We start from the raw sequence: 12,814 nt of genomic DNA, 5'->3' as shown, positions 1-12,814 counted from the left end.
ATATTTATTCCGTAGGGGCCGAAACCATTAATTTATGGAGCTAATGGCATGCCTTGCAAGTTAATGGTCGAGACGAGAATAGACATGGTGGTTGTGTGACGCTTCTTCAGATTGCCTCATCTTTCAGAAAAGAGCAGCGAGTGTTGTTTGTCTCCTTAGAAGCCGGTTTTTTTTAAAGTACTTTTTAGCATTAAAACGATCCCCGGTAATTGTGTGTTACCCTTGAAAAGCGGTCAAAGCCTTGTCTTAATTGCAAGCACGTTTTTAACACATCCTGCTGGCAAGGTTGTGAAATTTGTCGGCTTTAAACACTGCATCGTCACCAAAAAAACTAACCACTTTTCATTGTAGAATAACGTTCCTGTGTTTTTTCCTCATTATACAGGGTGGATTAAAAAAAAAAAAAACCGAGATATTATTGCCAATTGGAACAGAAGTAGAGAACATGTGAATCAAAGGGAGATATCCTCTGTTAGGGTTGAATCTCCTCTTTAAAATGACACCCTGATCATGTCATTACATTCACGGTTGACTGAGCAGTGACCAATTTTATGAAAGGGTCTATTTAGAGAATTGCGCCACTTTTCAATTGTGGTTTTTGTGGCGTCATTTGTCACAGAGTGAAAGGCTATGGTTGCCAATCAAGGCAGGTGGCGAAAAAAAGAGATTTCACCATGAAAAGGGATTGTTCCAAAAAGGTTCAAGGAAAAGCTACATAGAAACGTCATCGATCATCAAAAAGCTAATAATTTGCTGTTAAATGTCTTCTTAAAACGTCTTAGAAAAATTATTTCTTTTTGTGTTGCAGACAGTGCAGTAACCAATTTTGTTATGTGGTCATCAGCTAAAAAAACGTAATTACCTTAAAGGGAATGTACATCATTGGCTTTTGCTGTAATTTTCAGAAATGGAGTATTTGAGGGGTTAGTATTATATATCAAATATTGTTACACTGACATGTTTGAAATTTTGTGTTCGAAAATGCTGGAAAAACCAAAAAAAACATGAAATGGATCAATTTACAGTTGCCAGAAAATTGTAAGGTAAGGGAACCAGTCTAGCTGGCCTGCATCCGTTCATGAACATGTAACCAATACTAAACAAAATTTGGACTGAAAAAAGGGTAAATTTGGAGCAGTAGTTGAAATATAGTTAGGTTTTTCCAACGGTGGTCGGCCGACCACCGTTGGAAATGTATACAAAAATACCATTTTCTTGAAAATGACTTCACACCAGGTGCCATAATTTTACAGGATGCTTTAGACTGTCATTTACCAACATCCTAGTAAGGTATTTCTTAAAAACTTGGTAGTTTTATTTTTCGATGTTTGCAAATGTTGTATATTCCCTTTAAGCATTGAACGAACTTACTTTCTCTTGATATGGTTTCTGTATGTAAAAACGAAACAGGCTGAGACAAGCGATATCCCTAGATGTACGAGTGGCCGTGGGTGGAAAACATCGTGAGGTGCAGGTCCTGGAATTATGTTCAAGATCTGAGGGATGTGACTTTAAGATTCGGCCTCAGATTTATTTGTCTGTCCATCCAGCGCACGGTCGGTCTTTATCGATTGGTCTAAGCAAAGGTCACTCTTTATTCCCTTGATACCCCTGGCTTAATCAAGTCCGAGTTCCTCGCTCTGAAATCCAGATCCGGACTTTGCAGTGTCTTAATTACTCACTGTTTGTAGGCCCAGCGATATTTAGAAAGATTGTTAGTCCAACATCCCAAACGACCCGTAGAAGTCCGAAGAAGCCGCGAAGTCCGCGAGGGGTCAGCGTGATTCCTTTTTCTCTCTGTTGTCTTTCACGGCGTGCATTCGTCCACTGAGATGGTCGCATCTCTCTGTGAATGGACTTTTTGTTGGCCTACAGCCACGGCAATTTTAACCACTCAGTGCTCTGACCGTGTGTAATGAGTAACCTAGACATAAGGATTGGAGCACGCATCATTAAAAGTATTGCGAAGCATTATGTTCGTGATCAAGAGATTGTGCATGGTTTTCACAGTTGTATCGAACAGACCCTGATATCGAGTTGCAACTTCAACAGGTCAGGTTTTGAACATTCCTCTTTGGATTTTGAGTGGTAAATTATTATTGGGACAACAACTTGAATACATAAAAAGCAAATGATCCTATATCTGCATTGATTATAATGGAGCTGTTGAATATCTGGGGTAGGCCTAAAGCGTTCCATCAAACGACGCCAAGAAAACACCAATCGCCTTGGAAATGTCAAAGTGAATTAAAACTACTAGTAACTTCGCTCATTTAAGCAGTTCACTGCAAAACATGTCACTGTGATGTCCTTCCTTGCTTGGAGTAATTTGTTTTACGAGTAGAAGGGGGTCGAGTCGTGTATACTGCACAGTATCTATGCGTATACCGGTTTTCCCCATCGTTTAATTAATCTGTTTATTCCGTCTAAACGATTGTTACAAGAAACCAATGTGTACTTTTGATTTTAAAAAATCAATCAAATTAACAATGATTGGAATCGAACCCCACTGCGGATTGCCGTTCGAGCTGTATGACAATTATATCATGGAGCAAGGATTATATCAAACTACATTGTACCATGATTGTACATGACTCGGAAATATTTAATGAACGTTAATGTAAAATAGCTAGCTACTATTCTTTTTTTTTTGTGGTAGATAAAGCTATTTTCGTGGCAAATCAAAGTAATACTCCCAGTAAAGAGACGATTATGGTAAAACATCCTGCTAAGGGACATAATGGATTCGTCCAAATACCAGTGTTGTAGTTCTCGAGACCGGTCTCGGTCTCGGTCTCGAGACCCCTTTTTGCCGGTCTCGGTCTCGGTCTCGGGAGCTGTGGTCTCGGTCTTGGTCTCGGTCTCAGTCCCCTTTGGTCTCGATATTTTGGCTGGTCTCGAGTCGAGACCAGCCAAAAAGTGAGGGGGGTGGATTCCGCCCCCGGCCCTTTTAGGGTTAAGTAAAGAATCAGTTTAGGGCAAATGTGACTGCAGTGTGATGTTAATGGACATGTCTCTCTTCACTTTCTAGTGAGTGAGGCATAGTCCAATAACCATTGCTCCTCTTCTTATTTCTCGTTTTTATTGTGGGATGATCTGTTGAAACAAGCACTTTATAGCCATCCTCATTGATTCCAAATACAACTGAGATTTAAATCTTATGAATCAAGACTGAAACATTATTTTTACCGTCAGATTTTGTATTTTGAATATGGGGAACAACTCAACTCTTTTTCCCTAGAAATAGTGGTGATTTTTTTTTGTATTTTCCTTTTCAATTTTTCCTTTATTCGTGGAAGCGGGAAAACGTTGGGTTTTTTTCATTATACTTATTAATGGATATTCATCAATTTGTAGACCGTTAAATTGGTATTAGTGGTGGACAGCTGAATTTTGTGATCTCTTTATTAAAATAGACACGACTTGGGAATAGAGTATGAAAATTACGTGAAATGTTCACAGTTACTACTCAATAACATGTTCTTTATCCCAATTATATTTTTTACAAAATGGAGCGTGCCAATTTTTTTTTATCATACGGTCACTTTCTTTTTGACTCGCCATGTATTCATCTTTTCATCTGTGATAAAAACAAATTGAGCTACTGCCATGGTCACACAAAAATAGAGTCTAATTGCCTGCCTCGTCTCCTTCCTAAATGTCAATTGCATTTGCATGAGTCAAGAAGAATTGTGTTCCATTAATCGCTATATGCTGTTTACGGCCATCACAATAAACGATTAATATATTGGCAATATGTCGTACTTGTTAATCACTAAAATATTCAAGTAAATCGCCCAGCAAAGTAGCCGATGCGGGCGATACGATGGCACGGTCAAGGGCGGATCCAGGGGGGGGGGGGGGAGGGAGCCAAAGGGGGCAATGCCCCCCCCCCCAAAAAAAAAAACCCCGAAACCAATTGTTTTTGTTTTTATGTGACGTCGCAATAAAGGCATGCAATGAGTACACCACCATCTTTTCCTAAAAAAAACATTGGCTAAAGTGGTCAGAAATTGCCTCAGATCGCACCACAGAGCATCGAGAATCCAAAAAATTTTCGGGGCCCTTAAGCGGGCCCCGAACCCCACGCCGTAATTTTTTGACCCACTTTTTGGGAGACACCAATTTTTTGGGGGGCCCCCAAAAAAATTGTGTTCTGGATCCGCCCCTGGGCACAGTACAAACACACAGAGAGGCGTGGGCACTGAGCCATGAATCCTAAAAGTGCATCTCACCCACCACATTCAGTTTGTGACAGCGCCCTTCTATTGTGTCGGCCATATTCTCAAATAGGCTAATGATGATGATGACAGCGGGCAGATTAACAGAAGATAGATCAGGCAAATATGGTTCATCAATCTTCTTTTAATAGTATATGTAACATTATTGACATTAAACAAAAATAAAGTGGCATTACATTTCAGCCTTAGCCAGGCCTTCTTCAGAGGTAAATGACAGAGGAGCAAGAAACAAACATGTAGGGGACACACAAACATGCAGGGTTGGAAGGAGAATCACAAAGAGGGATGGGGGGGGGCAGACCAATCCATTTCTGGCTACCATCTCTCAATTTTTTGGTCTACATGTACAAATCTATATTCCATGACTGAAATTTTAAAAAATAAATCAATATTTTCTTGCTCCAAATTTTTTTCGAATCAGGTTTACAAGGAGGTCCCATGTAAAATTCAAGTTGCATTTAAATATCCGTTAGTGGACATTGCTGAAACCAAGGGGTGGCTGTGGAGTTTAGGGTCCGAGTTCCTATAACATATGAAACATCCACCTTTAACTTTTTACTTTTGTCAAGTCTCAACATGTTCAAGTTTTGCAAAAACTAGTACAAATTGTCGTACTCCTAAGTTAGAGTCTCTTCATCAGATTTACACTTTATAGTAGATAAGCAATATAAAAAAATATATATTTTTAAAAAAGTGGCAAAAATATATGGAGTTCATCAAATAAGGTTTTCCCCTTCTTTAAATTAGGTTGTTTCCATTTTTTTTAATTGATCGTGCCAATAACAAATTCTGTTGCCATGTTGTAATTTAAGGCATGAAGCAAACACGAAGAGCACTCGCATGACACAATTAAGCAGGTACAAGTGATTCCTAACTTTCAATCACTTCCTTCACATCCCTATGAACATCAACATCTCAAGGACAGACTGTTCAGCTGTAATTAGTGTCTTGTTGTTTATTTAGATTATTGTTATTTATTATCCGCGGTCTCGGTCTCGGTCTCGGTCCGCCTTGAAGGGGCTGGTCTCGGTCTCGGTCTCGGTCTCGTAACTTCAGGTCTCGGTCTTGGTCTCGGTCTCGGACTCTCCGGTCTCGACTACAACAATAAGGTTTTCCCCTTCTTTAAATTAGGTTGTTTCCATTTTTTTTAATTGATCGTGACAATAACAAATTCTGTTGCCATGTTGTAATTTAAAGCATGAAGCAAACACGAAGAGCACTCGTATGACACAATTAAGCAGGTACAAGTGATTCCTAACTTTCAATCACTTCCTTCACATCCCTATGAACATCAACATCTCAAGGACAGACTGTTCAGCTGTAATTAGTGTCTTGTTGTTTATTTAGATTATTGTTATTATTATGCGCGGTCTCGGTCTCGGTCTCGGTCTCGGTCTCGGTCTCGGTCTCGCAACTTCAGGTCTCGGTCTTGGTCTCGGTCTCGGACTATCCGGTCTCGACTACAACACTGCCAAATACTATGTATTTCCAAATACGCAATTGAGTAATGCCTAATGCACCAATGATTCAATTATAAAATGGTGTCCATCAACATCAAAACACGCCTCGGATTCGAAGCAGGTGGAACTGTAACGCGCCTGGCGTACTGTGTATAGGCTTAGGATGAGCTCCAGGCGATAGGATCTTTATGGCAAATCTCGGTTACTGGGAACGCACCTGAGATTGTTATTTGTTTGCGTGAATTCATGTGTATTATGGAGGCTTATAGAGTGATATCAACCCACGTGCTCTTAAATCCGCGCGTTTTGTGTAAAGGGGTCGGATTATCCAAATATAGGTCGTCTGGTGGTATCGATTCCTTGCTTTTATCACCACCAGACGACCTATATTTGGATAATCCGGCCCCTTTACGCAAAACGCGCGGATTTGAGAGCACGTGCGTGGATTTTGTCTGGATTAAGGGGAATTTTTTTCCGAGGTTATAGGCCTACAGTCCCCTTCTGGTGGAAAACCTTTTTGTGTGTGCGGGGGAAGGGTTACAATATGACGTAGGATAGGCTAAACATGTTTGTCTTTCACTCGGTGAGACTAAATTACTACTTGGTTTGTTTCATTCAAAAAATTGGCTTTTAAAACCAACCATCTTTTAACCAGTTCTGTTATTGCACTGGGAATTTTGTGTGTATGCGTTAATGACGTCAGGGCGATTCAACTTTGTGGAATGCATGGAGCGGTAGTTTATTAGAAGTGGTAATTGCAGTAAACTAGCTTGCTCGGGGACACGCCAGTATCCCGATACATTGCTTCAGGGATATTCTCCATTCAAAGCAGAGCGTTTGTACCCCGGTATATGTAATAACTGTTCCTTGTACTTTCTTCCTTGTATCTTGACCTGTTATAGACCTATTCTTAATTGATGCCAGGTAAGCAGAATCTGCAATATCCGCGCGTGCAGAATTTGCCGTAAAATACACTCCGTCCTCGTTCCGTTTGTCTCAGAATCCCCTGTTGGGTAATCCTGGTCGGACAATCAACAGTGTAATCAGGTAAGCGAGGTCCAAACCTGGTTAATTACCAAGCAAAATTGATTGATATCTTGAGAAATAGTCACCGAGCATCCGGGCGCAGGTCTGTCGGACTGCATTTCCGCCCCATGCTTCACGCGGGGTACGCAAATTAGCTCAGTCCAGTTAAACTCCCATCTTTTGGAAATGAGGCCGAAACTTCGGACCCCCTTCTACTCGCAAAACAAATTCCTTCAAGCAAGGAAGGACATCACAGTGACATGTTTTGCGATGAACTGCTTAAATGAGCGAGGATAGTTTTAATCCACTTTGACATTTCGAAGGCGCTTATTGGCGTTTTTTTGGCGTCGTTTGATGGAACGCTATACCCCAGATATTTAACAGCTCCATTAATCATTAGATATAAGTAAAGGCATAATATAGGCTTTTTATGTATTTTGTTTTCCCAATAATAACACCACTCAAAATCCAAAGAGGAATGTTCAAAACCTGACCTGTTGAAGTTGTAGCTCAGGGTCTTCTCGAGAAAACAGTGGAAAACCATGCACAATCTCTTTATCACGAAACATGGTTTCGGCAGTAGTACTCTTTATTCCCAACACTAGTCAGTTGATCATTGGAAATCACCGACATTTCTGTATTTCTTCTAAATGACAGCAAGCCAGACGGAATGATTTCACGGGTGTTTAGAACCAGTGCGGTCTTTAATCCAAGTAAGCTTTTTTATAATAATTCGGTCTAGGTTACTTTTGGGGATTTAATGCAGAAGATCCTATGTGCCTTTAATAATAATGTGGCATAACATAATTACTGAAGTCACGTGTTCGGATCTTGTGCAGGTAATCCTTTTTTTACGCTGACGTATTAAAGTGGTGCACGGTGAAATAATTTAAAAAGAATAAATTATTTTAAAAACAAGAATTTTGTACGTGCACATTGGACACGTGTCTAAAAAGAAACCGGAAAACTTGTCTAGTGTTTTGATCAAAAGTTTACCTCTAAATAATTCGGATAACTTATCCTTTGACATTTGTTTTAAAACATGAAATAAAATTGCTTGTCGTAAGTAATAATGATAATAATTTATATAATAATTTGCGCAAATTATGAATTATGATCAAATGTACATCACAATTTTTATCACTGTTCATCAGAAATGAGACCCTGAACTAAAAGATAGCTCGAGATCCGTGCAATATGGTCTCTACCTTCACATGTACCCATTTACTACACCTGGTGGGTGGAGAGAGACAATCGTAGTAAAGTGCCTTGCCCAAGCGCACAAGCACCATGTCCCGGCCCGTCAGGGTTCGAACCTATGAACCACGGCACACACAAGGGCGGATCCAGGGGGGGGGGGGCAAATGGGGCCATGCCCCCCCCCCAAAAAAAAAAAAACGAGGCCAATTTTTTTTTTTTTTATGTGACATCGCAATACAGGCAGGCAATGAGTACACCACCATCTTTTCCTCAAAAAAACATTGGTTAAAGTGGTCAGAAATTGCCTCAGATCGCACCACAGAGCATCTAGAATCCAAAAAAGTAATTTTTTGGACCCACTTTTTTGGGGTCCAAATTTTTTTTTTGGCCCCCCCCAAAAATTGTGTTCTGGATCCGCCCTTGGGCACACAAGTGGAACACCCATTCTAAAATGTGTATCCTTGTGGAGACATTTCTTTGTTCTCGTGTAGTAAAGTGTTCAATTTTGAAAGTGAAGTTTCAAAATGCTCTTATGTTAACCAGAATTAGTTTCCTTGGCTGAAATTTGGACTTGATATCCCTTTTCTAAAACTCTTCCATTTGCGACGGATCAACCCACCTTGGAAATTCCTAGTTTTTGAGTAAAACCCATATATCTATTTCGTGAAAACCTTGTGGAGACCTATTCATCTATAGAAATTGCCCTGTGGAGACCTTTACAATGTTTTGTTCCCTATTGTGTGTGTGTCTCCACTAGGATACGAATTTGTGGTCACCGTAACCATTGGACCACAACACCCCACTGTTATACAGCATCAGTCCCGTGAATCAATATTTTGCTAGGGTATTGCAATGCATAAAACGTTTGGGTGGAATCCGGAATCCGATTTCTATTTTGCCTGACATTATTCGGGGTCAAAATGTACACTTTTCCTGGCCAAAATGACACGTTTGCCAAATCGTGTGCCCGGCAGAAGGACAAAATGTGCATATGCCCTTATGCAATGTAGCGTAATGACCAAAATGTTCCCAGCAAAAGGGCATATGCAGAAAACTGCCTCCATTTTAATGAAATTTTAACATTTTCGTCAGAAATTAATACAAGTTGTTCCTAAACCTATGATTCATACGTTTGACAAATTTCAAATTCGTACGATTTATATTACGCGTGGGAGAACATTAAATACATAATGCGCGCGAGGGAACAATGAAACCTTTCAATGCAATTTTCTTGAAAATGATTTTTGCGTCAGAACGCTCATATGCCCTTCTGCCGGGCACCCGACGCAATGTTCTCGATTCAAAATGATCCAGTGAAGTGTCATTTTTTTTACCCGGAGAATGTCAATATTGACCCTGAAAATTGTTAGACCAAATAAAAGCCGGTTTTCCAGTCAACCTGGCCATGATGATGCATAGGCCTATCTGTGAGTTGAGTGCTGGGAATGATTAATTCACGGAAGGTGTTTCTGTAAGTATCGACTCGGAAAGTACATACTCGCCTCTTTTCAATCATCTCTTCTGATGCTCAAACTTCCAGCATCCTCAAACCAAACCTGAAGGAGATATTGTTTCTTCCGAGTTCCTTCAGAGGACACTTGAAATCCTCCCCTTCCGTCGAGGATGCCAGATCTTTTGATTAGAAACCACCCGGGCGTTTCGGTTAAAGTGTTGACATCAAGCTGGGTATGATGGATGAGGTCTCTATCAAGAGCCAAGAGCGCAATTCTGGGTGAAAGATTACGGACAATTTCGCGCACCGTAGACGGTGTGAATTGTGTCGGTATGTTTGGCCTCTTCACACACTATCGTCGTCTTGTGATCGCCGTGTCGCGCGTTTTGATTAACAAGCAGACTGGTGATTGAAACGACGAAATTTGTGATGGTCTTTTGGAATAGGTCGCTAGAGTTGAGGCGCAAAAGGCGTGATAGAAATGCCTTTACCCTGACACAAACTTACAAATACACCATATCAGATCGCTCTGAAACATAATCTGCGTTGTCGTTTTCTTTTTAATCCCAGTGTGATCCGTATCTGGTTAATCTAAAGCAAGATTAAACAGTCACCCAATGAAAAAAAATAGCATTCTTTGACGTGTTTTGATATGGTTTAATAAACTGAAATGAAATAAGATACAAGTTTAATTGTTTCATTTATAATCGGAAATATATACATATATTTGTTACAAACAATTTAATATATCTAAAGTTGCAGTTCAATTTATTTAGATAAGTAATATGTTCATTAAGTAGAATTGCAATAAGTTAAATTTAAAATAAATCCAATAAATATATCTTAAGAATTCTGTATTTACATGAATATATTATTTACAAAATTCGACATCCTGGAAAACATTTACATTTATTGATTGTTAAAGAGAGTGTAAACTTTAAACGAATTTAGGCCACTAAACATCACTTTAGTAACGATGATAAAAACAGAGAAAAATAGACTCAACTTGTATTAATTTAAAGTTCTGTACAGTTGTAAGATTTCCCTCTCTAAAGGGCGCGTCTTACCCCTCTCAAGCCCCTTCGCACGACACCTTCTTTATGTGCTCATAGAGTTATAGTGTTTTTGACCGTCCAGCATAAAACCAGTCGGTAGTCGAACGGCCATAATTTCAGAGTATAATGCACTGTACATATGAAAAACTGAATTATCGAAATTCAGGTTTAGGCGGTAAAGGCTAAATAAATTTTCTCGATTGTTCAAACTTTCCGAGGCGCGATAATAGGGAACTGATACAATCCAATAAACTCCGTCCGGTTTTGTCCGACTTGCTGTATTCGGATTGGAGAGTTTATTCAATGTCCTTTCCAATGAGCCCTAAATCCCAGTTTTCAAAAATGTATCCGAGTGACTAGTTTGCGCAGAAAGGGTCATATTTTTGTCCAACTAAGAATGAAACTCGCGCATGAAGCACTGCCCTCATTATACTGACGTGGGTAAGCGCTCATTAACCCATAGGGGTGCAGACCAGTAAATCGGTCCGAAATTGCCTACGCCGGCCAAATCACGATTTGCATGCCCTCAAAATCTTCGGTATTTGAGCATGCTGTGGGCTGTGAACTTGAGGGTTTGTAAAAAATATGGGTGGAAGCCGTGTACAGGACTGGGAACTTGCAGTTCTGTGTAATTTGGATGTAATTTGGACCCTAAAAGCGCTCTATTTTGCAATGGAGTGTAGGCATCGTTTTTCAAAATGGCGATGGGCTTCAGAACTATTTTCAGGGGTGATCATCTTCAGATAGAAATTTCTCCTAAAAGTCATCAGTTGACCCCCCAAAAATTGAAAAGAAAATGAAAGATGATGAAATAAGCTTTAATTTGATGTGTGTCTCAAACACCTTGGAGAGTTGTGAGTATTTTTCCCGAATTTCTGAAGTGGGAGCATTTACCATTGGGGTCTATGGAAGTTTATTTACTGGTCTGCTACCATAGGCCTGAGGTTTCTGGGCGGCCATTTATGGTTCATCCGTAGTTTTACTCATGCCAGACGCGTGGCGTCGGTCACGGCAGCCTTACCGCCTATCCACGTCAGTAATAGAGATTAGTGATATAAATTGGTACTGCCAATCAACATGGCGATGGTCGCGGATTGCATACGTACACGATGACGTTATATACCATACACAAATTCCAACAATTCCAACACAATTCAATATCGGTGTGAAAATTACCGTATAAGAAAAAGCAATAAAATTTACTATTGGTAAAGACAACGGTGTCAATTGTGAATGCAGTATCTTCACTGGTATTCTGTGCTTGGTAATCCACGAAACTTTATTAGATCGAAGCTCACTGCACCTGTACCTTTTTTAATTAATCGTTTGCTGCAGTAACCAATGGGCCAGGGGTTTCTTCGTTTATTTTCTTGTGTGTTAGATAACTTTTGATAACTTCCTTTCGTTTATTTTGTTTTCAATACACAAAGATCCGTCTTATATAAATACACGCTATGCAATTTAAGTTGTTTAACCTGTTTTTCTATCATTTCAGAAAAAAACACAGGCTTGGTCAATAAGGCAAACTTTAAGTGAAAACTATAGACAAAGATATTTGTTTGTACCGGCCAATTGTAATGTTCCTCGATTCATTCAAGAAGGAATCATATTCAGTGGCGTAACCATGGCCGACCCCCCCCCCCCCCCCCCCCTCGGCGCTCAAGAAGACCCCTCACCCTCCTGATGTCCCCACATTGAAAAATTGCCTGGTTTAATTTTACCCCAAAAAGGGTGAAAACTGCAACTACCCATTATTGGGTTGTTTTATAACCAATTGTTTGGGTTAGAATTTCTGATAAATTCAACCAAACGTTGTAGTCATACAAGCCCAAATTTAATTTTGGTATCCCATTTTACGCAACTGTGTTTTTCTTTTTTGGGGGGGGGGGAATGATATCCAGCAGTTCTTCCGAAAGGCATACATTGGTCTTTGAAATTTTACTTACGATGCATTTTGTTAATCGAGCAATGATTACATTCGCAATTTAGGTTAGATAAATTAGCGGCGTCTACCTTTTTGTGGTGTAGTGGTTTTTATTTTCTCTGGTTTAGAGGAAGTGACCTGCACAATTTCAGCGCAAACATCTCTGCATGTTTACGGTTCGTTAGGCGAGCTCGCGTGCCGGAACCGCACTTCCTGATGAAATGAAATTAAAACTAAAAGGGGCAGTTATGAATCAACCAAACGCACCGTAAATTATGTCATCAAAACGACCTTGACTTCTTTTTGCCCACAATTAGAAATTTAGATAGACCCCCCTCCCTCCCAACCTCGCTTTGTATTGACGTATATATAAACGATTTTCGCTGACGAGTTATTTGTCACTAGCTTACGCAAAATCACTTCGTATATCGACGGGTTTTGAAGCTTTACTCGAC

This window comes from Patiria miniata, unplaced genomic scaffold (assembly GCF_015706575.1).
Source record: "Patiria miniata isolate m_02_andy unplaced genomic scaffold, ASM1570657v1 HiC_scaffold_3, whole genome shotgun sequence".
In the NCBI taxonomy this organism is placed as follows: Eukaryota; Metazoa; Echinodermata; class Asteroidea; order Valvatida; family Asterinidae; genus Patiria; species Patiria miniata.
Note: the sequence above shows the minus strand (reverse complement) of the source record.